The 25,441-nt window shown below is 42.8% G+C and overlaps 1 protein-coding gene across 2 annotated transcripts in view; it reads left to right on the top strand.

The window, feature by feature from the left end:
- Positions 1-25,441, top strand: part of LOC124003610 (alpha-1-syntrophin-like) — a 73,403-nt gene that overhangs the window by 16,838 nt on the left and 31,124 nt on the right. The gene's annotated exons all lie outside the window — the stretch shown is intronic.

Below are 25,441 nucleotides of genomic sequence, written 5' to 3'. Positions count from 1 at the left end.
GACACACGGGCAGTGCTGCAGACATTACATTTATATTTTTTTCGACATTTCTCGCCTGTTATATTTCCCTAAAGTATTTGAGCCTCCGCACCTTGGCACACGTATCTGTCCTAATTTGATTAATTGGCAGTTGGGTGCCAGTTTTGTGCCCACGCAGCCTTGTGAGGTAACAGCCGGAGCTAACTTGACCCTAAAGCTCTCGTGCGGCAGGGCTAGCCTCTGCTAACATGTAATCAACTTAGCAAGGCTTGTAACTTTACTGTAAGCTTAGTGACTGGCTGGTTCTAACTTCTTACCAACAGCAAGAGTACATAAACATGAATTTTGTTGAGAGTTGCTAACCTCCTCTACAGAATGGTTTTCTAAAGGGTTAAAAATATAAAATGTTTACAGGGAATTGTTAAGCTCCCTGCTAAGCAACGCCACACTGATCACTACAGGCTGACAAACATTGACAAAACAACCTGAGGTTTTCTGGTTAATTAGCCTGTCAATCAAAATAAATTGGCTGGTGAAACTTGAAGACAATATCTCAGTGGTCCACATCAAAGCAACCAAGGATGGTGCCAACAAAATGGCTGATGAGCCAGTTACAGTATTACCCCCCACAAATTAATTGGAGCTAACCGCTAACCTTTGAAGGACCACCATGCTTTGTTCCCTGAAATAGTCCTCTCTCATCTGGCATTGTAGTGCCCAAGGTGTTGATACATGATATCGCCAGAGGTGAAATGTCCAACTGTCTTTCAAGTCCATACACAGAAAGCGACTAATGACCACACAGAGGCGCTTTTGTAGGAGGCTCTGTTTGACTCAAACTTTTACTGATCTTAGGTCAGTGGACGAAGTCAGTTGTCCTATCTGGACTGCTACACTAGACGTGTAACTTTTGCAGCCCGTGAGATAACCCTAATCATTTCTTGCGCTGCTCTGGTTCCATTTTCAACATTTCTACACACAGCTCAGGCCCGATAACCCTTGATAAAGTGGCTCAAGCACTGCTCTTGCTGGCCAAAAGGTTTACCCTTCCTGTTACGATTAACGAGTGAAGATACATTAACGGACAGCGCGAAACCCGAAAATGCAAACAAAATACACTCTAACACAAAACAGACGAACAAGCTCGCACGAAACAGAAGCTGGCTGAACAAACTTATATAATCCCACCCTAACAACCAAACAAGAAACAGGTGATACCAATCAGACAAAACCAAAGGAACACAGAACAACGGATCGGTGATAGCTAGTAGACCGGCGACGACGACCGCCGAGCGCCACCCGAACAAGAAGGGGAGTCACCTTCGGTAATATTCGTGACACTTCCAGTGTAACAGTTACGCTTCCAATGTAGCAGGTAAAAACCCTACTTTTTCCCCAACAGGCCGGGAAAAAGAAGAAAGAGAGCTACTGTGGATGGGGCAGAGTCCTGCATGTGTTTGAATCTTGATTCGATTAATAATAATCAGAATAATAGCCTGTTATTTAGCTATGCATAATATGTGTTTTGTTGTGAAGAGAACCAAGTCATGCAGACTTAAAAAAAAAAAAAACGTTTCAGGTATCACGTTTCAGGTAAGACCCAGATGCAGACAGTGTCGAAGTAACCAAAGTTTATTACTAGTACAGGGGCAGGTAAAACGACAGGTCAAGGGCAGCCAGAGGTCATTAATCCAGATGGGGTGCAAAAGGTCCAGAATGGCAGGCAGTCTCAGGGTCAGAACAGGCAGGGGTCAATAATCCAGTGTGGTGTGGCAAGGTACAGAACGGCAGGCAGGCTCAGGGTCAGAGCAGAATGGTCAAAACCGGGCGGAACAAGAACAGAGAGACGCAAGGGGAAACCCGCTGGTAGGTTTCACGAAACAAAACGAACTGGCAACAGACAAACAGAGAACACAGGTATTTAGCACAAGTCTCCAGTCATCTCTAGATATCGAAGTAAGTCGCCCCACATGACTTACTTTGCTATAAAGTGATAAAGACTGTTCTTTTGCCACCTTTTAGTCAGATCTTTGGTTGGTTGCTTGTTAGGTGAGGGTCAATGACATTTAGACTTGGGCAACACAGCTTTGCCTTTAGAGTATACATCAGAATTGTATTTTGTGATGTGCATTTATTCATATAGGCCTATGCAGCAGACACTTAGCTTGGAAACTGTTTCGGCTTTAGTCACACATTTGTGTTCTGGCATGACAACCACACGGCCAGGAGTTGGCTAAAGTAGAATGAAACAGGGCCAGATTGTGTTTGCACCACATCATTTTGTTCTGCAATATAACACCAAATAAAAGCTAAAACATGATACTGTTTCTTTCTCTTAACCTTCACTTAACTTTTTGGACTGTCCTCAAAAACAGGTGCAAAGAGGTAAAGTAATTGGTATGAAGATAATTAGTATGGGTACATTGACTACTTCTACTAGTGGTGTGCCACTGACAACAACAACTAGCTCCAAAACCTTGTTGGGTTTGGGATCCTCGGGTCTCTACAGTATGTGTTTTACATAGTCGGACCACCAGCCTGGGGAAAGATTTGCACGTCCTGTTCCCAAAGACGTTCTGGCCTGAGTGCACATTTTGGTCAGGCTCATATGTGGATTAGTACCACAAAAGAAAATGGTTCAATTAAATTACAACTCACCCTGACCGTTTTTCTTATACACCCCCCAAGCAGGCAAACCCCTTAAGGACCAGTGCCCCCACCCTACCCCCTGAGAGGCCTAGTTCTTCACAATAACTCCTTAACTCATGCTGGCTGAGTTTGTGTATGGAGAGATGTGTGCCATGAGTTAAAATCACTGATGCCTGTGCCTTTATGTCATCACGACAGCTCCTTCTAACAAATCGGTCAAAAGTCTATTAGTATGTCTTATTATGTTGACCCATAGACATATCAATGTGTCATTCCATCAATCGAGTCCCTTTATGTCCCTCAGATATTATGAGTGTACATTTTTGATAAAACACTAACAGTTTGATCACATACATCCAGGGGCACAACTTTAACTGGGTACTGGGCGACATGACCCCCCCCCCACATTCTGAAATTGCATTTTTGTCCCCCCCAATTGTATCATGGCGCTGTGATACAAAAAGTGCCATCGGTGTGCTTTAGGACCACGAGGCCACCTCAGAGCAGTCGGTTAAGCTGTTTGGCTGTTTCAGATAGCTGGATTTAGGACCAGGCGGACGCCACAGAACATTCAGACAGGCTGTGTGAATGCAAAGCTTCAGAAAGGCTGCCTTATAGGACCGGCACAGGAGAGTTGAACAGAGGCAGCTGCTGTCTGTGTGTGTTTAGCTTTTTCTCCAAGTTGTAAAGGCAAGCAGAGCAGAAACTGGCTACTCTTTATTTGACTTTATTTGGCTGCCAAGGTAACTGCTGTTTGACTTAAAAAAACATTTATTCCCAGTGCTGAGCTAGTAGTGTAACTGATATGTAACCTTAGCTAATGTTTCATCCCCTCTCAACTGAAGTTCTGTAGCTACCACAGCCAGCTCTATGGTCTAGCTATCTGTCAAGTAGCAGTATCAAACTGCAGTTGTGTGTATGGAAAGGTTTTGTAGCCTTTGTTTTGCCGTTTCAACAGAAGTAAATAAACTTGGCTAGTTTTTGCCAGTTGATGTACCATTGGAGCTAGCCAAAAGTTGGCTAATGTTATTTTTAAGTTATTATTTTCAAAATAAAACATTGAACATTTATAGTCAAAGCATAGTGTAAAAGCAGGTGGCCTGGTTCTACTTTTTTTCTACCATTTTCTAGTGTTTTGTGGTGGAAAACTGAGCATGTCGAGCATAACATATCAATCTTGTTTCCCATAGATAGGCTAAAATGTTTTAACATGTTCAAAGCTTCCATGTCACAAGAGCAGTAAAGGCTGATTTAAGATGAAATCGTCAACCCTGATACTGTCAACTTTGTCACTTTTATGGTGACTTTTATAGTAAATTTTCTTAATTTAAACTCTTGAGATGGGACATTTTCGTTGTTATGAAGTTGAACATGTGTTCTTAAAGACAGATAAATTCTAAAAAGTTATTTGTCACAAAGTTACACTACCCAAAAGGTACTCTATTAGTGGAATGACAAATATTATGATATACACTGAGTGTACAAAACATTAAGAATACCTTGCTAATATTGAGTCCTGGTGGATCATTCTTGATACGCACAGAAACTGTTGAGCGTGAACCTAGCAGCGTTGCAATTATTGCGCCTGTCTCAAGGCTTAAACAGCTTTCTTTAACCTGTCTACTCCCCTTCATCTACAGTGATTTGAAGTGGATTTAACAAGTGACATCAATAAAGGATCATAGCTTTCACCTGGATTCACCTGGTCAGTCTATGTCATTGAAAGAGCAGGCGTTCATAATGTTTTGTAGATTCAGTGCATATACAGGTAGCTGCCAAAATAAAGGAAACACCAACATAAGGCGTCTTAATAGGGAGCTGGGCCACCACGAGCCAGAACAGCTTCAATGTTCCTTGGCATACGTTCTACTAGTGCTTGGAACTATTGGAGGGATGCGACACTAATTTACGCCAGTGATTGAAAGTCCATAATTTGGTGTTTTGTTGATAGAGACGGAAAACACTGTCTTAGGCACTGCTCCAGAATCTCCCATAAGTGTTCAATTGGGCTGAGATCTGGTGACTGAGACGGCCATGGCATATGGTTTACATCGTTTTCATGCTCCATTCAGTGATCACTCATGCCCTGTGGATGGGGGCATTGTCATCCTATGGGGGCATAGCCATGGTAGCGAAAATAATGTCCAGCATCTTTATACATGACCCTAAGGATGATGGGATGTTAATTGTTTAGGAATTGCTCAGGAACCACACCTGTGTGGAAGAACCTGCTTTCAATATACTTTGTATCCCTCATTTGACAGTTAGAGCGTTGGGCCAGTAACGTAAAGGTCGCTGGTTCGAATACCCGAGCCGGCAAGGTGAAAAGTCTGTCGATGGGCGCTTGAGCAAGGCACTTAAAACGAATTTGCTCCAGGGGTGCCGTATTACTATAACTGACCCTGTAAAACGACACATTTTATTGCACCTGTCTGGTGTGTGACAATACAACATATATTTTTTTAAATTTATTTACTCAAGTGTTTTCTTTATTTTGGCAGTTACCTCTGTACGTTGCTCTGTATTGACCTTATTCCTGTTGGAATTTCTACAGTTTATCCTTGAGCCGCTTTTTAGATGGTGTGCAGTCTCCCATAGGTAAATATCTAAGATTAACTTCCCCTCCCCATTCTTAACCTTAACCATTAGTGGGGGAAATGCAAAACTGAGCCCAGATCAGTGTCTAGGGGCAAATTCACCCTACAACTTTGGTCCATACAATAACTATTTAGCCTACATCTACAGACATGATGTTGCCATGTCGCCACAAGAACCGCTATGGGCGCACCAAGAATCACCTCTGGCATTGGGCTTGGTTTACATAGACTGTTTGTACTTACATTACCTTTGGCATTACCGTTGACTGCAACGAGTGGAGTTCTGAATACAAAATAGACTAAAATGGACATTCAGACTATTTTTTTGCCGGCACTTACACCTTCCAATGGCTACTTGGAATATGCAAATATTTATATTTTTACCTGTGGTAGAAAAAAAGCCCGGAAAGTGGAAGGCTGACGGAATCGCAACTGTAGATGCATATTGAAAAGTGGGAAAATAAGTGCTGAATTCAGTTAACTTTCCCGACTTTGGCGAAATTGTACATAATTACCTCTTTACATTTTAAGCAAAGCAATCACATTTTTAAGATATGCTGTATACCTGAATAAGTTAGGAAGTAACCCCTCTGAGTGCGTCCCAAATAGCACTCTATTCCTAACATAGAGCACTAGTTTTGACCAGAGCCCCATTTGGGATACTGACTGTGACCCACTTATCAGTTTGGCCGTTGTCCATGATTGTAATGATTTGGACTGTGTGGATGATTTGCCTCTCGCACTTGGAGTAAAATCATTTCTATTGGAGGGAATACCTAACTACCTTACCCACTCTAGCCAAGTGAGTCAGTCCACATAATTGGACACACATTACAGGCCTGGCTCTTATAAATCTTACCACATTAAGTTCAGGAAAGACCACACACATACTGTACGCATACACACACACACACCACATCACATATGGCTTTATTAGACTTCATTGCACATGTTAGTAAGGAGAAGAAAAAATAAATGAGCTGGAACAATGGAAGTCCCTGTGAAAATACCGCAACATTGTGTCTTGACTGCAACCATGACACATTGTTTACACACACACACACACACAATCACGTAGAAAAGGGAACCGAGCACTGTGTGTCTGGTGTAGCACTGGGGTGTTCGTATTTGCACAGGGACTGTATTAGGGACTGTACTATCTTGTTTTTGTCGGCCAGGGACATTTTGCGTGGGAGGTTAAGGGACATTCCACTGGCTAATAGAGCTTACGGGGCGAACAGCATGCTTCAAAAGTCACAGTGTAGCGAATGAAACGGAAATTCCAGCAGCTCCCACGGCAACAAAGAAGCAGGGATCTCAGCCACAGAGCATTGTTGTCTTTGACTTGGTAACGGAGAGTTGTGTTTACCAAGTCAGACCGCGAAACGAATGGACCCTACTGGTCTCGCTTTAAATGATGTTCAGCTTATAAAGGCACTACAAAAATGTGTTACAAAGCGTCTATAACCCTATGTCATGCTTTATAAAGGGCTCATTAACGTGGCATAACTGTGATATAAACATGTGCTTTATAAAGGGTGACATGTTGTGGCACATGCTCCAAAGAGAAGTCATGTTAGTCACATTACACCGTAACTCGTTCCCAGACACTTCCGCCCAAATGCGTGGTAGCTCTGGTGGACCGACGCATTAAACTTGGCCTTCATTAGTGGGAGTCAGGTTTAAAATCTAATTTTAAGAAGAGAAATTGTGGAAATTGGCAGGGTTTAGCCATAATGATGACTTTGTGGCTGTGTTAACTAGTGACGACTATGGGGATAGATGACAAATACTTTACTCAGTAAGGTCCCTCCCATACAATTCGATGGTCACTCCCACTAAGGTCAACTTTGAAAGGTTGACATACCAGGCTTATACAGGCTGTGTGCGCCATAGCCTGGGGACGATGTTACGCCAATAAACAATTACCTTGATGAAAGCCCTCAACTTAAGGCAATTGAAAGTGGCTTTATTCTGGAACCAAATGACATGTTGCTCACTACACAAACACACACACAACAATATAACAAGCCATTCCGTGGGGTTCTGGGCCCAGTCAGGTCTTTGACTCAACATTATAAGGAGCCATACCATGCAGTGCTGGGCCCAGTCAGGTCTTTGACACATTCACCCACTCCCCCCGCTGAAAGATCAGCCACAAAATGTTTGCACCATTGTAATAAGTTGTAATCAAGCCCTGGTCTCCAGCATGGGAACAGACAAGGAATACCCGATGCGGTAGTCTCAAGTTGGACTGCTCCAAATGGCTCTCACACACACACACACACACACACACACACACACACACACACACACACACACACACACACACACACACACACACACACACACACACACACACACACACACACACACACACACACACACACACACACACACACACACACACACACACACACAGCTTTGCAGGTCCATCAACCCATCTAAATACCTCTGACACCCTACAGTAACCTGTGGATCATGATAGAACCTTCATAAATCCGTAGAACGTTAATAACCTATTTATTAATACTTTATGTAGTGTCCTGTAATAGTTTGTTTGAAGTGAGACACCTTCGGTCATTCATAACACATACATTATGACTATATCGCAGGACGCTGGTCTGGGGAGCTCTATTTAAAAAAATCACCTTTATTATAAGCATTGCATGCATATAATCACATTGGCATAGAGCAGTAGAGGCACTTACAGATGTTGCACACATGGGCAAACATTTATTTTGTCCTTTTATAAAGGCATTTCATGCGATTCTATATAATTTTACTTTGGCATAATATTTTTTGCAACGGCTGTTGGAAGGAGTGGAGGACCAAGGTGCAGCGTGGTACGTGTTTATTTGAACTGAACACTGATTAACAAAAAAAAACAACGAAGAGAACGAACGAAACCGAAACAGTTCTGTCTGGTGCAGAAAGACACAAAATAGAAAACAACTACCCAGAAGACACAGGTGGGAAAGGCTACCTAAGTATGGTTCTCAATCAGAGACAGCAATAGACCCGGCCAAACACACAGAACTAGAAAACATAGAACACAAGACATAGAATGCCCACCCCAACTCACGCCCTGACCAAACCAAAATAGAGACATAAAAAGGATCTCTAAGGTCAGGGCGTGACAATTTTTAATGCCGCGTCCCAAACAATAGGGAACTCAGAGCTGGGTAATCTCCGACTTCCGACTTCAGTGCGTTCATGTCAAGACTACTGGGAAATCAGGGCAAAAACATTTTGAACGGTCATCCAACTCGGAATTCCAAGTGGGGAACTCTGGCCTATATAGAGCTACGATTTTCCGACCCGAAGATCACTGATGTCATGATTCGACCTAGTTTTTTTCAGAGTTGCCAGTTGTCTTAAAACCACCATAGTACCCCACAAATGATCAAAATTACAGGTCACTTTGACACTGAGAATCTGAGATTGTTGTGAACTCAGAAAATCTCATTTTGTTGTTCTTCTATAAAGTAGTGTGAAAAAAATGGGAAAATCCAAAACCTGGAGAAACAAAACAGAAAAAACAGAATTAAAATTTTAAAAATCAAAGAAATTGGGCATGACTTTTGGCTGTGCATGACTGCATTTTTAATGTGTTTGTCATCCTGCAGCACAGCATTTTGGGGACAGTTGAGGACAGGTTCAATATTGGTTATGCACCCAAGACTGAAAGAGGTTGGGCCATCCTAGAAATGTTTTAGAGTAACATAATATATACAATTTAGTAGGCGCTTTTGTCCAAAGCGACTTATAGTCATGCGTGCATACATTTTTACATATGGGTGGTCCCGGAAATAGAACCCACTATCATGACGTTGCAATGCTCTACCAAGATGCATGTCAAGGTTATAAATGTTTTGTGAAGCCTCAATTTAATATGATTTATAAGGCTTTTATTAACCCCTCTCAGCCAAAAGCCGAGGAAAATGCAGAGCGCCAAATTCAAATGAATTACTATAAAAATCAAACTTTCATTAAATCACACATGCAAGATAGCAAATTAAAGCTACACTTGTTGTGAATCCAGCCAACATGTCAGATTTCAAAAAGGCTTTTCGGCGAAAGCAAACAAAGCTATTATCTGAGGATAGCACCTCCGGAAACAAAGAGAGTAACCATATTTCAACCCTGCAGGCGCAACACAAAACACAGAAATAAAAATATAATTCATGCCTTACATTTGACGAGCTTCTTTTTTTGGCACCCCAATATGTCCCATAAACATCACAAATGGTCCTTTTGTTCGATTAATTCCATCGATATATATATCCAAAATGTCAATTTATTTGGCGCGTTTGATCTAGAAAAATACCGGTTCCAACCTGCGCAACGGGACTTTAAAATATCTCAAAAGTTACCTGTAAAACTTTGCCAAAACATTTCAAATTACTTTTGTAATAACTTTAGGTATTTTTTTAACGTAAATAATCGATAATATTGAAGACGGGATGATCTGTGTTCAATACAGGAGAAAAACAAACTGTAGCTAGCTTTCTGGTCACGCGCCTCGATCTAACAGTACACTTCAAGTGACCCTCGTTCAAGATGGCTGTACTTCTTCATTACACAAAGGAATAACCTCAACAGATTTGTAAACACTGTTAACATCCAGTGGAAGTGATAGGAACTGCAAGAAGGTCCCTTAGAAATCTGGATTCCCAATGAAAACCCATTGAAAAGAGAGTGACCTCTCTGCTAAATAAGTTATGTTATACTCACAGACATGAGTTTTAGAAACCTCAGAGTGTTTTCTATCCAAATCTACTAATAATGTGCATATCTTATCTTCTGGAGATGAGTAGCAGGTAGTTGAATTTGGGCATGCATTTCATCCGGACGTGAAAATATTGCCCCCTGTCACCAAGAAGTTAAGCATTGCGTATGCCACCCTTTATAAAATATGTCATAGTTGATGTAGTGGGTTATGTCACATTTAACATGGGTGGTTATGTCACACAGATCTACCACATTTATGAGCCTTTTATAGAGCATGACATATGGTTATAGTGACACGTTTATGTAGTGTTTATGAAGGCTTTACAAGCTGCATGTCATTTAAAGCGGGACCAACCCTGTCCATCAATGCTGACTGACTACGGCAGTGTACCCCCCCGGACGCCAGTGGACAAGCATTGTGATGTGGACCCAAAAGTGTGCGTGACATGGTTTACCACCATAGCACATCTCCCCCGATAATAACACCAAAGGGGGATTTGTTAAATATGTTTCCATTTACCCCATCTTTTTGAGTTTTATGACAATTTAAGTGGCGACTGCTGTGATCTCTTTTTTGGCCCGTCTGGCGATTTAGTGAATGCTTTAGGAAAACGCCCCGAGTTAAGTGAATAGAGTCTAACTGAATTGGGTAGGAAATGTATAGTCGGGATTTGTGAGTTCAATGTAAAGACTCCCAAAGAAAAGCTTAGCGGGAGATTGGAGCAAAGAAACTCCACACACGCACACATAGAACTACTTTCGAGGCCTGCCAGATAAGCTAAAGTAATAACAGTGCTGTTTCAGCTAAATTTAGCCCAACATTGAATGTGGCCGCCACTGGTATTCATGGAAACATTTGGATTCTGTTAAACATAATTTGCCTCTGGTTGAATCGAGCTTAGTCGTATTTTCCACCCCAGCATTCTCTTATTCTCTACTGGGCCAAGCTATTCAGCGGTGGCCTCCTCCCTTCCCTTTCCATTGGCTCCGATTAGTGATGTAGGGAAATAGAAAATACCTATTACTATTCATCTGGAAAATACCAATGAATCTCGCCCGCTCCTAGTCTTTGGATAATGGGAATTTATCCAAACATATGTAAACCTACCTACATTTAATTTATCATCCAAGCCTATTCACTCAGAACCTACAATGCACCATCTACCAACACCAAAGGCTATACAGTATATAAGCTACCTGAAGAAACTTCTGAAAATAAAAAGACATCTGTCTCAGGCAGGGGAGTGAAAGAGAGTGACCCGGCTCTACATATTTTAATGGTTTGTGACTCACTGACACCGCCCCCGGTTAGAGGGGAATTAAAACAGCCCAAGAGTTAACAACACACACAGGAACTTTATTCACACACAGATACCCATGTTCACAGAAGATGAACATGGGTATGTACACGGGTATGGTTTCTGTGTTCACGCATTCCATGCACATACGTACAGTATGTACACCCATACTCATAGACTGGAGTAACACTGTTCATATACGGCAATATTTCCTCCTGTGGAGAGTGTGGGTCAGGCTGGCTAGCCAATCAGAACCTGGAGAGACTGCATGGCTAGAGCGTGCACAGGGGTGAGACACATGGCTATTGTCCGATTGGCTGAAGCTATGAGCTGGAGGCGATATCGATCTCTCACGTGAGGAGGAGAAAGGGTGATGATGGGTGAGTCAGACAGCACGGCTCTAGCCAGACATGAACAACAACACACACTGGAAATGAGTCCCACAGCGCCCTCAGCAGGGGGATTCTGTAACAGGGAGAGTGAGGTAAATTTAGCAATTTTTTACATTCAGCATTTCTCTGTCAAGGGAAATATAGTATTATTTCTAACAAAGATGTACATATATTTCAGGATGTTGTATATCCCTGGAAATAATCAGAATTCATGTGAACGTAACAGTTTTGAAATCATAGCTTGTCCAAAAAGAAGTGTGCTCTTAGAGACTGAAAAAATAGACAGAAAAAAATATATCTCCAGGTCATCAGACTATTAAATAGTCACCACTAGCCAGCCTCCGCCCAGTACCCTGCCCTGAACTTAGTTACTAGCCGGCTCCCACCCAGTACTCTCACCATTAGCCAGCCTCCGCCCAGTACTCTAACCTGAACTTAGTTACCAGCCGGCTCCCACCCGGTACTCTACCCTGCACCAAACCTTTTCCATATTTTGTTACGTTACAGCAAACATCGGTATCGGCCCAATGTCTAGTTTAATGCCGATGTGCAAAACCGATGTCAAAGCCGACGTGCATACCTACATGACGTAGGTACATGACGTAATGACGCCACGTAAAATGTTGGGCTACACGTGCAACACAGCATTCCTAACCTAGCCCACAATGTCTGCTGTGTGGATCGAGCAGTGATTTGAAAGAATAAGAAAATTTCAGCGAGACAACTCAAAGGCGAAATCCATTAACACCCAAATAATGGAATTCATTGCACTTGACAATCAACCGTTCTCTGTCGTGGGTGATGTTGGCTTTCGCCGACTGGTCGAGCACCGGTACACATGTGGCCCTACCGGAGTTACACAGTAATAGTGTCACTGCTATTAGCTTCACGACATATTATGGAACGCCGTTTGGGTCTTTGCGTGTCAAAAAAGATAAACTGTTAACAAATAACTGTCAAATGTCAAATAACACAGTTAGATTATAGAATGTTGTGTGTTGTGAATTTGCATGTGCAAGCCAAGTGCCACCACTACTATCGGTAGCACTGTCAAAGCTGTACCAATAAGTCTGCAAACAAGCAAACACCGGCCACGAACAATGTGTTTACAATACCGCATTGGTAATAAAGCATTACTTGTTTGACTGCAACTTCTGGGGTAGCTAGCTTTAGCTTGGTACCTAGCTAGCACCAATACAACCAGCCTGAAAACAATGACCAGTAGAAACTGGTCCTTATTCTTAGCAATGATTTAGGAATCCTTGTAAAGAAGGATTAGCTAGGTTGCCACTTGTTGTTCATGCATTGAAATTGAACTTCAGTTCATGAAAATACATAGCTAGCCCGTTTCTTAACCCTGTTGCCCAACGCTAACGTTATAAGCAGCCAGCTAGCTTCATCTGGCTAGTGAGGCTCGACCGGACCGGGTTATGTGTTGTGAAGCTAGCCACAATAAGGATTAGGCACAATAAGGAGTAATCACAATAGTAGAATTTGCGGTTTGCCTTCAAAATAAAGTACCTCTTTGAAAGTGATGCAGAATGTTACAATTGGTGGAATCATGCCATATTTAGACTAGATAATGTTAAACAAGGTTGAAATGTGAAGCAATGAAATGGGGTATCAGTCTACTCGGTGACACCCACAGAACACACCTGTGAAGAGTTTGAGCAAATATTAGCGTTGTAGCTCTTATCACGGGACTGTGACTATGTGAAATCCCCTCCCCAGTCAACCTATTGTGCGTATTTACATTCAAATTGTACTGTACAGCTTTACCTAAGGATTGGGGATCAATGAAATGGGGTGTCAGTCTACACAATACACAATATATTTTTTTCCCAACGTCCTCCTCAGAGTTATCAGACTCCAAAACATCCAGGCAGTGTTGGAGGGAGGCTGCGCCAAGCGGAGGTTTTGGACCCAGATGCTATCCACCCAATTATCCTCGACTCCAGACACCCTCTTACCAGGCTCCTCATCAAGAGTTATGATGAGCGGCTTCTCCACCCAGGGCCAGAGAGGGTCTATGGGGAGATGAGGCGGAAGTACTGGATAATTGGAGGACGAGGAGCCATTCGTAAGCACCAATACGCCTGCGTAGAATGTCAGAGATGGCGGGCCGGAGCTACGGTGCCCAAAATGGCAGATTTACCCCCTGCTCGCTTGCGCCTCCTTAAACCACCCTTCTGGTCAACAGGAGTAGATTGCTTCGGCCCCTTGATGATCAAGTTAGGTCGTCGTGTGGAAAAGCGCTGGGGCATTCTATTCAAGTGTATGACAACCAGATGTGTCCACCTGGACCTACTGGAGAGTTTGGATACGGAAGCCTTCCTCATGGCCCTACGGCGGTTTATCTCCCGACGGGGAAACCCTACGAGATCCTGGCTGACAGAGGTACGAACTTCAAGGCAGGAGAAGCCAGGTTAGAGGAAGCCTTCCAAGCCATGGAACCCAGCCTCCAGGATCAGCTGATGGACCAACAAAAAGAAGAACCGGACATATATCCGGCCAGTTGCCCGACTGATTCCTCTCCCTGAGATGACAGAGGATGGGGAGCAATGAGCCTTTTGAGGAATGTGGAAATTAACAAATTTCCGGGGTGGCTGTAGAAAAGGCCCATGGAGTTGGTGGAATACTCCTTTAATTAATTGCCATTTACTCAGCTGGGCCAGGGGCGCTTTAATTAGGTCAGGTGGAAATGTCCAACAGATCTCAACTCCATAAAAGGAGGAAATTGCCATTGCCTGATCTCGCTGCTTTCTCTTCCCTAAATCCATCTGATCCAGAAGTTCTGTGCGTCCATGAATCCACGTAAGTCCACCGACTCTTACCTTTCATCTGAATGATCTGTGGTGATCGGGAGAGTGGGCCATTCAGTTATTGTTTATAGTTATCACCGCGGAGCGCGGCTTGGAGCGCACGCTTCAAACATATTGTGTAATGTGAATTGTTAATAATGACTGCTATGATTTGATCTTTGATTATTAATTTGATTGTATACATGTTATTTGTTTCCTTTGTGATGCAGCACAGACTACCAGTAAATATACCACTTTATGGTTAAAGGAATTCCTGCCTCAGTCTCATACATTCCTCTGTCACCTGACACGTGACCACCTGTTCACCTTCACTGTCAGTCATCCTACCTGTCCAGCACCCACACAGATTCCACTAATCTTTCAATGCCAGAGATGAGAAGCAGGTACGGGGAGTCAACATTTAAGAAGGAACAGACATGTAACAAGACAGGCACAACGTCAGCACACGGGCAAAACAACGACATTCGACAATCAATTTGATTTATTTATTTTTGATTTAACAAACATACAGTCAATAATACAGTAGAAAAATAAGTCTATATACAATGTGAGCAAGTGAGGTGAGATAAGGGAGGTAAAGGCAAAAAAAGGCCATGGTGGTGAAGTAAATACAATGTAGCAAGTAAAGCACTGGAATGGTTGATTTGCAGTGGAAGAATGTGCAAAGTAGAGATAAATAATGGGGTGCAAATGTGCAAAATAAATAAATACAGTAGGGAAGAGGTAGTTGTTTGGGCTAAATTATAGATGGGCTATGTACAGGTGCTGTATTCTGTGAGCTGCTCTGACAGCTGGTGCTTAAAGCTAGTGAGGGACATAAGTGTTTCCAGTTTCAGAGATTTTTGTAGTTCGTTCCAGTCATTGGCAGCAGAGAACTGGACGGAGAGGCGGCCAAAGGAAGAATTGGTTTTGGGGGTGACCAGAGAGATATACCTGCTGGCGCGCATGCTACAGGTGGGTGCTGCTATGGTGACCAGCGAGCTGAGACAAGGGGGGACTTTACCTAGCAGGGTCTTGTAGATGACCTGGAGCCAGTGGGTTTAGTGACGGGTATGAAGCGAGGGCCAGCCAACGAGAGCGTACAGGTCGCAGTGGTGGGTAGTATATGGGGCTGTGGTGACAAAACGGATGTCACTTGATATACTGCATCCAATTTATTGAATAGGGTATTGGAGGCTATTTTGTAAATAACATCGCCGAAGTTGAAGATTGGTAGGATGGTCAGTTTTACAAGGGTATGTTTGGCTGCACGAGTGAAGGATGCTTTTTTGGCTAAATAGTAATCCAATTCTAGATGTAACTTTGGATTGGAGATGTTTGATGTGAGTCTGGAAGGAGAGTTTACAGTCTAACCAGACACCAAGGTATTTGTAGTTGTCCACATGTTCTAAGTCAGAGCCGTCCAGAGTAGTGATGTTGGACAGGCGGACATGTGCAGGCAGCAATCGGTTGAAGAGCATGCATTTAGTTTTACTTGTATTTAAGAGCAATTGGACGCCACAGAAGGGGAGTGGTATGGCATTGAAGCTCGCCTGGAGGGTTGTTAACACAGTGTCCAAAGAAGGGCCAGAAGTATACAGAATGGTGTCGTCTGCATAGAGGTGGATCAGAGAATCACCAGCAGCAAGAGCGACATCATTGATGTATACAGAGAAGAGCGTCGGTCCAAAAATTGAACCCTGTGGCACCCCCATAGAGACGGCCAGAGACCCGGGCAACATACCCTCCGATTTGACACACTGAACTCTATCAGAGAAGTAGTTGGTGAACCAGGCGAGGCAATCATTTGAGAAACCAAGGCTGTCGAGTCTGCCGATGAGGATGTGGTGATTGACAGAGTCGAAAGCCTTGGCCAGGTCAGTGAATAGGGCTGCACAGTATAGTTTCTTATCGATGGCTGTTAAGATATCGTTTAGGACCTTGAGCGTGGCTGAGGTGCACCCATGACCAGCTCTGAAAACAGATTGCATAGCGGAGAAGGTATGGTGGGATTCGAAATTGTCGGTAATCTGTTTGTTGACTTGGCTCTCGAAGACCTTAGAAAGGCAGGGTAGGATAGATATAGGTCTGTAGCAGTTTGGGTCAAGAGTGTCCCCCCCTTTGAAGAGGGCGATGCAGCTGCTTTCCAATCTTTGGGAATCTCAGACGACACGAAAGAGAGGTTGAACAGGCTAGTAATAGGGGTGGCAACAATTTTGGCAGATAGTTTTAGAAAGAAAGGGTCCAGATTTTCTGGCCCGGCTGATTTGTAGGGGTCCAGATTTCGCAACTCTTTCAGAACATCAGCTGACTGGATTTGGGAGAAGGGGAAATGGGGTAGGCTTGGGCGAGTTACTGTGGGGGGTGCAGTGCCGGGGTAGGGGTAGCCAGGTGGAAAGCATGGCCAGCCGTAGAAAAATGCTTATTACAATTCTCAATTATAGTGGATTTATCGGTGGTGACAGTGTTTCCTGTCTTCAGTGCAGTGGGCAGCTGGGAGGAGGTGTTCTTATTCTCCATGGACTTTACAGTCTCCCAGAACTTTTTTGAGTGTGTGTTGCAGGAAGCAATATTCTGTTTGAAAAAGCTGGCCTTGGCTTTTCTAAATGCCTGTGTATATTGGTTTCTAGCTTCCCTGAAAAGTTGCATATCACGCCATATGATGTTTTTGTGTTGGTTAAGGGCAGTCAGGTCTGGAGAGAACCAAGGGCTATATCTGTTCCTGGTTCTACATTTCTTGAATGGGGCATTCTTATTTAAGATGGCGAGGAAGGCATTTAAAAAAAAAATAACCAGGCATCCTCTACTGACGGGATGAGATCAAAATCCTTCCAGGATACCCCGGCCAGGTCAATTAGAAAGGCCTGCTCGCTGAAGTGTTTCAGGGAGCGTTTGACAGTGATGAGTGGAGGTCGTTTGACCGCTGACCCATTACGGATGCAGGCAATGAGGCAGTGATCGCTGAGATCTTGGTTGAAAACAGCAGAGGTGCATTTAGAGGGCAAGTTGGTTAGGATGATATCTATGAGGGTGCCCGTGTTTATGGCTTTGGGGTGGTACCTGGTAGGTTCATTGATAATTTGTGTGAGATTGAAGGCATCAAGCTTAGATTGTAGGATGGCTGGGGTTACATATGTTCCAGTTTAGGTCGCCTAGCAGCACGAGCTCTGATAGATGGGGGGCAATCAGTTCACATATGGTGTCCCGAGCACAGCTGGGGGCAGAGGGTGGTCTATAGCAGGCGGCAACGGTGAGAGACTTGTTTTTAGAGAGGTGGATTTTTAAAAGTAGAAGTTCAAATTGTTTGGGTACAGACCTGGATAGTAGGACAAAACACTGCAGGCTATCTTTGCAGTAGATTGCAACACCACCCCCTTGAGAGTAAAAGGAGGTTTCTGGGGGCGATAAAATAGCTTCAAGGTATAATGTACAGACAAAGGTATGGTAGGATGCGAATACAGTGGAGGTAAACCTAGGTATTGAGTGATGATGAGAGAAATATTGTCTCTAGAAACATCATTGAAACCAGGTGATGTCATCACATGTGTGGGTGGTGGAACTGAAAGGTTGGATAAGGTATAGTGAGCAGGGCTAGAGGCTCTACAGTGAAATACGCCAATAAACACTAACCAGAACAGCAATGGACAAGGCATATTGACAACTTCTTGCGACTCTCAAACCCGGATCCGGGAGCATAATCATCGCCTCAAACAAATTAGCATAACACAGCGGACATAAATACCCCTACAAAATGTTCCTATTCATGAAAATCACAAATGAAATATATTGAGACACAGCTTAGCCTTTTGTTAATCACACTGTCATCTCAGATTTTTAAAATATGCTAGACAAGCATTTGTGTAAGTTTATCATGGCATAATGCTATGCTAGGCTCTGCTGGCAGCAGGTAACATTTTCACGAAAATAAGAAAAGCAATCAAATTAAATCATTTACCTTTGAAGAACTTTGGATGTTTTCACTCAGGAGACTCCCAGTTAGATAGCAAATGTTCCTTCTTTCCAAAAATATTATTTTTGTAGGCGAAATAGTTCCCGTTTGTTCATCATGCTTGGCTGAGAAATCGACCGGAAAATGCTATCACTACAACGGCAAACTTTTTTTCCAAATTAGCTCCATAATATCGACAGAAACATGGCAAACACTGTTTAGAATCAATCCTCAAGGTGTTTTTAACATATATATTCGATAATATATCTGTCGAGGCAATTGGTTTCTCATAAGAAGGGATTGGAAAAATGGCTACCTCAGTATTTTACGCAAGATTTTCTGCGGGAGACATCAGGTGACCACTTGCTAAATGTGGTCCCTTACGGCTATTCTTCAACGGAAATGCGTAAAAAGACCTCACAATGCTCTAGACACCTTGGGGAATACGTAGAAAACGTAAGCTCATTCGTAGCTCATTCACAGTCACATAAGGAGTCATTGGCATGCAGCGCTTTCAAAATATGGGGCACTTCCTGATTTAATTTTTATCTGGGTTTTGCCTGTAACATCAGTTCTGTTGCACTCACAGACAATATCTTTGCAGTTTTGGAAACGTCAGAGTGTTTGCTATCCAAAGCTGTCAATTATATGCATAGTCGAGCATCTTGTCGTGACAAAATATCCCGTTTAAAACGGGAACGTTTTTTAATCCAAAAATGAAAATACTGCCCCCTAAGTCACAAAAGGTTTAAGGAGAGGCATGCTTAGTCGAGTGATCATAAGTGTCCAGTGAGTAGTGGGGTTGGTTGGTGTCATGGTGATTCAGACAGCTAGCCGGGTCATCGGTTGCAAGCTAGCATAGGATGGAGGTCTGTTTTTAGCCACCTCGTGCGTTTCCGTCGGTAGATTAGTGGGGTTCCGTGTGGTAGAGGGGATCAATCCAATGGGCAAAATAGACATAGTTATAGTGACCCAAGAAAAATTGTCAGATAGACCTATTCAGATTTTTATTTATTTTTATTTTATTTCACCTTTATTTAACCAGGTAGGCAAGTTGAGAACAAGTTCTCATTTACAATTGCGACCTGGCCAAGATAAAGCAAAGCAGTTCGACAGATACAACGACACAGAGTTACACATGGAGTAAAACAAACATGCAGTCAATAATACAGTATAAACAAGTCTATATACAATGTGAGCAAATGAGGTCAGAAGGGTATAGCAGATATCAGCCGATAAGACAGCTAACGATTAGCGGACCGCAGATGTGCGTTCAGTTAATGTCGCGACGGAGGGGCCAGTTGGATAACTCCCTCGGGCAGATAACGTATAATAGATAACATAATGCAGCAGTGGGGAACAGCGATGGGGAACTGACAAATATAGGGGAGGGAATAAACAGGTGACCTAGTCCAATAATATGCTGATGCGCGTGACGGGGAAAGGCAGGCGTGCGTAATGCTGGGGAGCCTGGCGCCTTCGAGCACCAGGGAGGGGGAGCGGGGGCAGGCGTGACATGCAGTATTGTTTTTCCCTCTGGTATAGTGTTCAATACACATATGTTGACAATAAATAAGCCTCAATTCACAGTTCTTTCAGAGTCCCGCAATAAGAGCTACGACGCTAATGTTCTCTGGGTGTCACTGAGTAGACTGATACCCCATGTCATTGATCCACAATTCATAGGTAAGGCTGTGCAGTAAAATAAGTATGCCCCCAAATGCAATTCTAAATTATAATGCATCCAAAGTGATTTGAACAGGTTTTTGGCAAATTAACAAATTATTGTCTTTTGTGGATTTTATAACATTCCAACCTCGTTTAGCATTCAATTATGACATAATTCTACTACTTGTGTTAATTTGCATCACTGTCAATTACATTATTTTATTTTGAAGGCAAAGTCCACTATTGTGGCTAATCCTTATTGTGGCTAGCTTCACAAAGATAGGTCCGACCACCATTAATCAAATAAGAACTGTCTTGTGAATTAGGTTTATTTAAGATGATGACACCTAGCTATATGGTTAGCTAGCTAAACTATAGCTACTGAAACAGATTATGTCGTTTTGCTATGTTTTTGGGGAAGAACAGTGTTTGCATCCATGAGCTCGCTAGCTTTATGACCAGCATTGTAAGTGCACGAGACAACTTTACCAGCTTCATAGCATACGTATCAATGAATCGTTGTGACATATGAAATAGGAGTGATAGTGTAATCTGTGTAATAACAATGTACATTTATGAACATGTTAAATTATTATGTGACTTGCAGTCATATTCAGGTCCTGATAGTGTTATTTGACATGCAAAGACCCAAACGGCGTGTGTGTGTGTGTGTGTGTGTGTGTGTGTGTGTGTGTTTTTGATTTACAATGACGGACTACCCTGGCCAAGGCCGGACGACGCTGGGCCAATTGTCCACCGCCATATGGGACTCCCAATCATGTCCGGATGTGATACAGTCAGGATTCAAACCAGGGACTGTAGTGACGCCTCTTGCGCTGAGATGCAGTGCCTTAGACCACTGCGTCCATGTGTGTGTGTTAACTATTTGACTGTACTAGAATGCTTAAAAGGCAGCAAAAGTTTCATCGGATATCGGTATCGGCCAAAAATGTAATATCGATGCATCACTATTTACAGCCTTATTCTAAAATGATTTTTTTTTAATTATTCCCTAATCAATCTATACACAATACCCATTAATGACAAAGTGAAAAGAGGATTTCAGACATTTTTGCAAAGGTATTTGAAATAATAAATACCACATTAGTATTCAGACACTTGTTGAAGCACCTTTGGCAGCGATTACAGCCTTGAGTCTTCTTGGGTACAAGGCCACAAGCTTGGCACACCTGTATTTGGGCAATTTCTCCCATTCTTCTCTGCAGAACTCTCAGGCTCTGTCAGGTGGGCCACTCAAGGACATTCAGAGACTTGTCCCGAAGCCACTCCTGCATTGTCTTGGCTGTGTGCTTAGGGTCGTTGTCCTGTTGGAAGGTGAACCTTCGCTTCAGTCTGAGGTCTTGAGCACTCTGGAGCAGATTTTCATCAAGGATCTCTCTGTACTTTGCTCCATTCATTTTTCCCTCGATCCTTACTAGTTTCCCAGTCCTTGCCACTGAAAAACATCCCCACAGCATGATGCTGTCACCATAATGCTTCACCGTAGGGATGGTGCCAGGTTTCCTCCAGACATGACGCTTGGCATTCAGGCCAAAGAGTTCAATCTTGGTTTCAACAGACCAGTGAATCTTGTTTCTCATTTTTAGAGTCCTTTAGGTACCTTTTGTCAAACTCCAAGCGGGCTGTCATGTGCCTTTTACGGAGGAGAGGCTTCCATCTGGCCACTACCATAAGGGTCTGATTGGTGGAGTGTTGGTGGTTCCAAACTTCTTCCATTTAAAAATGTGGCCACTGTCTTCTTAGGAACCTTAAATACTGCAGGCATTTTTCCCCAGATTTGTGCCTCGACACAATCCTGTCCTGAAGCTCTACGGACAATTCCTTCAACCTCATGGCTTGGTTTTTGCTCTGACATGCACTGTCAACTGTGTTTTCTATGGGATCGAAGGCTCACTATGGAATATAGGTTCTCCCTGTCAGAACTCTACACACAGCTCAGCTACTTTACAAATGGGAAGCTAGGCTAAACTCTAGAAGGGAAATTAGAAGAATGGTAGAAGCACAACTCTAGAAGGGCAATTAGAAGCATGGTAGAAGCAAAGTATCCAGGAGTCATCGAGGCTTGAAACACTGGTGGGGCTGTCAGGTGTGTGTGTGTTTGTGTGTGTTGGTCAGAGTTTTTGGTGTGAAAGTGTTGCCCAGGTAACCATGTTGGTAGTCTGGTACAAGTGTGAGGGGTGTTAGACTAGCAGTGTTATGCCACAGAGAGAGAGATGCATTGTTATTCTTCCTATAACAATGCATTTTATAATACCATATTAGTATTATGACATTAGCTTTTATAACCTTCAATATGCTTTATTTGATCATATTTTGGACCAGAATAAGGCTCTCTCTCTCTCCACTACCTATTGTTCCTGCATTGAGGATTCAATATCTTCATTGGGTGTTTTCATAATTTATCTGCAGGTAATCGGCAAAAATCAGTAGTACCCTACCAGTATGCAAAATAGGGAGCCAAATGAACCCATCACTAGACAACACTGACGAGTGTCTTCTGTGATCACTGGCAAGTCTCAACATGGTGCTTTGAATCCTATGAAAATACAAAGCTCTGACGAAGGCCGTGAGGCCGATACGTAAGCGTATAAAAGATCAGTGATACTATCAAGAGCAATGTGCGGTTTCCTTTTTCCCTAATCCTAGGAAAATACAAATAAGATCTTTGGTTTACTTGTCCCGATGCGATACCATGGACATATAACTACGTCGTATGATTTATATATATTTTTACGTACTTTTGTATTTAACCTTTATTTAACTAGGCAAGTCAGTTAAGAACAAATTCTTATTTACAATGATGACCTACCCCGGGCCAAACCCTAACACGGACGACGCTGGGCCAATTGTGCACCGCCCTGTGGGACTCCCGATCACGGCCGGTTGTGACACAGCCAGGAAATAGCAAAGGGATGAAAGGAGATTTACTTTATTCAGTCAGTTTGACACCTTTTACTTTATTCAGTCAGTTTGACACCTTTTACTTTATTCAGTCAGTTTGACACCTTTTACTTTATTCAGTCAGTTTGACACCTTTTACTTTATTCAGTCAGTTTGACACCTTTTACTTTATTCAGTCAGTTTGACACCCTTTTACTTTATTCAGTCAGTTTGACACCTTTTTACTTTATTCAGTCAGTTTGACACCTTTTTACTTTATTCAGTCAGTTTGACACCTTTCACTTTATTCAGTCAGTTTGACACCTTTTACTTTATTCAGTCAGTTTGACACCTTTGACTTTATTCAGTCAGTTTGACACCTTTTACTTTATTCAGTCAGTTTGACACCTTTGACTTTATTCAGTCAGTTTGACACCTTTGACTTTATTCTGTCAGTTTGACACCTTTGACTTTATTCAGTCAGTTTGACACCTTTGACTTTATTCAGTCAGTTTGACACCTTTGACTTTATTCAGTCAGTTTGACACCTTTGACTTTATTCAGTCAGTTTGACACCTTTGACTTTATTCAGTCAGTTTGACACCTTTGACTTTATTCAGTCAGTTTGACACCTTTGACTTTATTCAGTCAGTTTGACACCTTTGACTTTATTCAGTCAGTTTGACACCTTTGACTTTATTCAGTCAGTTTGACACCTTTGACTTTATTCAGTCAGTTTGACACCTTTGACTTTATTCAGTCAGTTTGACACCTTTGACTTTATTCAGTCAGTTTGACACCTTTTATAAATTAGTCAACACTTGCTCTTCAGTTGTCAATCAAAGCACAGTAAATAGCCTATTCGCCCCACCTCCGTGACTGTATAGGCCTATGAAACACTTGAAAGAAGGCGGCAGGTAGCCTAGTGGTTTGAGCGTTGGGCCAGTAACCGAAAGGTTGCTTGATGAAATCCCCGAGCAGACAAGGTAAAAATCTGTCATTCTGCCCCTGAACAAGGCAGTTGTTCCTAGGCAGTCATTGTAAATAAGAAGTTGTTCTTAAGTTCTTAACTGACTTTTTAACATTTTTAAGTAAAATAAATTCATGTGCCACAAAACAGAAATGAAGTGGATTTCAACTCATCTTTATTACTTACAGTACATTACATGGGACGTGTAAATTCACTCACAGGAGACGATGAATAAGCATCATGCTCTCCCTCCTCCGTGAAAAGAAATTAGACTGCAGCCAACCACAGCTCACAAAAATAACACATGTACCGAGAGGCAGGACATGCAGCAGACTGACAAACCAGCAATCTTTCCCTTTCATTGCTCACTTTGTGACTGACAGGCGCCTGTCCAATCAATAGATCACTAGAAGATGCATATTGTTCATTCTAGCTGGAGAAGGCTAAACTGTCTTTTCTGACAAGCAAATTGAAACTTTTAAATGAAAAGAAACCTACTTAATTTATGAAGTGGAAAAAGTAGCCGGCTTACATAGTCTGTTATCGGCTATTTAGCCGACGGACGGCGCTTATGGAAAACACTGGAGCATACTGCTGACTTGTTGGTAGGCCTCGGAGAGACTAACTGACTGACCGACTTTTGAGGTCAGAGGAAGCCCCTGTTTGTCCCCTGAGAGAGGACCACTTCACACCTCCCAAGTGAAACCTGAGTCGTACCCTTCTGGTCCCGCTCTCCCGTCCTCTGGTCTATTTATACCCCAGCCTGCACTTCATACCACAGCCTAGTGGGCAGCAGAACCGCCACCACTCTGGAGGAGGAGGCTGTGTGTGTTTGTGTGTTTGAGCATGCACGTGTGTGCTTGAATAATATATAATAATAATATAATAATGTGTGTGTGTGTGTGTGTGTGTGTGTGTGTGTGTGTGTGTGTGTGTGTGTGTGTGTGTGTGTGTGTGTGTGTGTGTGTGTGTGTGTGTGTGTGTGTGTGTGTGTGTGTGTGTGTGTGTGTGTGTGTGTGTGTGTGTGTGTGTGTGTGTGTGTGTGTGTGTGTGTGTGTGCGTGCGTCTGGTGAGTGAACGAGCAGGCTGGCTGTGGTGCGTCTGTGTGGGCATAGGCCATGTGTAAGAAGCATGTATAAGACAGAGAGCGGGTGCTTGCACGACAGGCAAGGCGAGCAGAGGATCAGGATTTGGTCACGGCAGTGAAAGAGAATACTCGCTCATGAAATTCGCAACATTGATAGGAGCCAAGGCTATAGTTCGAACTCCAACTTCATTTGGCTAATTAACCTTCTCTTGCACACTCCATCAGCTAAACACTGAGGGGCGGTTTCCCGGACACTGATAAGGCGTAGTTCTGAACTAAAAGGCATTCTCATGGGATATTTTTAGTCTAGGAGTAGGCTCAACCTGTGTCTGGGAAACCGACCCTCAATTGTTCTTTAACTGAGCTTAGTCTTGGACTAAAAATTCATTTAAATTAAAATCCTCCATTGAGTAGGT

This window comes from Oncorhynchus gorbuscha, linkage group LG18 (assembly GCF_021184085.1).
Source record: "Oncorhynchus gorbuscha isolate QuinsamMale2020 ecotype Even-year linkage group LG18, OgorEven_v1.0, whole genome shotgun sequence".
In the NCBI taxonomy this organism is placed as follows: Eukaryota; Metazoa; Chordata; class Actinopteri; order Salmoniformes; family Salmonidae; genus Oncorhynchus; species Oncorhynchus gorbuscha.
Note: the sequence above shows the minus strand (reverse complement) of the source record. Positions and strands in the feature narration are given on the sequence as shown.